We start from the raw sequence: 2,500 nt of genomic DNA, 5'->3' as shown, positions 1-2,500 counted from the left end.
ATATATGTATATATATAATATTAGATTATATATATATATATATGTATATATATATATATATATATATATATACATATATCCAATGTTATATATATATATATATTTATATATATAAACTTATATATGTATATATGTATATATATATATATATATATATTGTGTATATATACATATTTATATATCTATATATATGTATATATATATTGTATGTATATATATATATATATATATATATATCATTGGATATATGCATCTATATATATATATGTATATATACATATACATATATATAAATATATTATTATGATAACTGTTGTTGTTGTTGTTTATTATTATCATATTGCAGGAATAATTTTAATGCTCAATTCCATTTACCTATACGTTGAACCTATTTGACCTTATTTATAAGGAATTTATGAGTTATTTATGTAAAGGACTTTTCCTGTTGGCTATTCTTATGGGGTATATTGTACCTACAGTATACCTAGTCGGGTGCACTGTAGGCGTTAGTAAAAGGGGTTTCGTTGCGTCCATACACCCAATAGGTGGCTTTTTAGCCTTCTACTCTACTTCAGTTCCTGATTCTTTTTTTTCTTAATCTCACCCCAAGTTGATTGATTGATTGATTGATTTGTAGTTCTCTGGGATCCTGACATCGAAGGTCTGAAGTGGTATTCGGATAATGAATATACAGTTGGACACACTAGTTCCTGGCACGCCTTGCTCCGAAGGAATGTACCCTATCACGCCCATACTTCGCGGAGAGTTACCAAACAGTTTAGGGAGAGAGGACAGATGTTGGGGCAATACACAGGAACTCTCCGTGCAGTAATGGTGTGGCTCCGCACACTTCCTCAGAGCGAGGTGTACCATGATTTCTTGTATCCAACTGTATCCTAAGCCTCTATAAATCCTCCAACATCGGATGTTATGCTTTATGTTCGATCTCGTGCAAATTGACTTACATCATAAAGGCGGGTTTACACGGGCGAACTGTTCGTCGAACGCTGTTCGACAGACAGGGGTTTGAAGTGATTTTCGAACGTGTAAAAGGGGTACGAAGAAAGTCTGTTCTCGCCTGACTTGTGGGCGGGGCTTCATTTTCCACAAACCTTATCCATTGGTGGCTGACTGCACTTCTTCAAAGCGTTTGACAAGCAGGTTCGACAATCGGGTTCAACAGACCGTTTGACAACCGGGTTCGACAGACCGTTTGACAAGCAGATTCGACAACCGGGTTCAACAGACCGTTTGACTAAATGGTTCGAATACTGGATTCGACAGACCGTTTGACAAGCTGGTTCGACAACCGGGTTCGACAGACCGTTTGACAAACGGGTTCGACAGACCGGTGGACAAGCAGGTTCGACATACCGTTTGACAGTGTAAACCCCGCTTTAGAGACAAAGTTTGTGTTTGTGAACAGCTTCCTGGCCACAGTTTTATTGATAATAAAAATTGCATGGATTAACTATTATATAGAAAATCTGGAAATGATTAAATTTTGGGAGTTTAAGGTCAAAGGTCAAGGTCAAACAAAATGTCCAATTCACGTAATCAGTCATCGTTATCAGTTTATGCAAAAGGCAGATTTTGGCCAACGCAAACCTTGCTTGTCCATAGTTGTACATCGACTAAGCGATCCATCTATTCTCACAAGCACTCACAACCAGGTGTGCTTGCAAACAAAACAACAATTGATTAGCTTTTGTTTTTCCCGTCAGAGCTACAGCTTTACGAGTCTGTTCTCTTATCTAGCAGATAATGGTCATAAACTCTTACACGCCATAAGGTTCAAAATACCATTATTTACATAAGCGAATTCACCCTTATATCCAAGCGTTTTATAAGTCCCTATTATTGCCTGCAAGCTTAATTACCTGGCCGCTGCTTTCTGGCACTTGGAAGGTTTATATATCTTGGACGAGGATGAAGAGAATCTTGGTTTTCATTTATTCGGTTTTCTTCTGTTAACTTCTTCCCCCACCCCCAAAAAAAAAAAAAAAAAAAAAAAAAAAAAAAAAAAAAAAAACCATTGGTCTTTTTTGGATAGCTACGACAGACGAAGGAATTTCTCAATTATGTTTGCACCAAGGCATTATTTGTTTTGGTGCTCTCTCTCTCTCTCTCTCTCTCTCTCTCTCTCTCTCTCTCTCTCTCTCTCTCTCTCTCTCTCTCTCTCTCTCTCTCATTGATGTTTTGTAGAATCGTAAGTTATATATACAGCGTATATATATATATATATATATATATATATATACATATATATATATATATATATATATATATATATATATATATATGTGTGTGTGTGTATGTGTGCGTGTATATATATATATATATATATATATATATATATATATATATATATATATATATATATATCCAGACACGCTCAGCTCTCCTCGGGTAGAGGGGAGAGGGTGTAGTCATACCTTGGGGAAAGAGGGATGCGTGTGCGTGTGTGAAAATATCACTTTTGACCGGACACGTAAACTAG

The sequence above is a fragment of the Palaemon carinicauda genome, chromosome 37 (genome assembly GCF_036898095.1).
Source record: "Palaemon carinicauda isolate YSFRI2023 chromosome 37, ASM3689809v2, whole genome shotgun sequence".
NCBI classification, from domain to species: Eukaryota; Metazoa; Arthropoda; class Malacostraca; order Decapoda; family Palaemonidae; genus Palaemon; species Palaemon carinicauda.
This window is presented reverse-complemented; position numbering follows the sequence as displayed.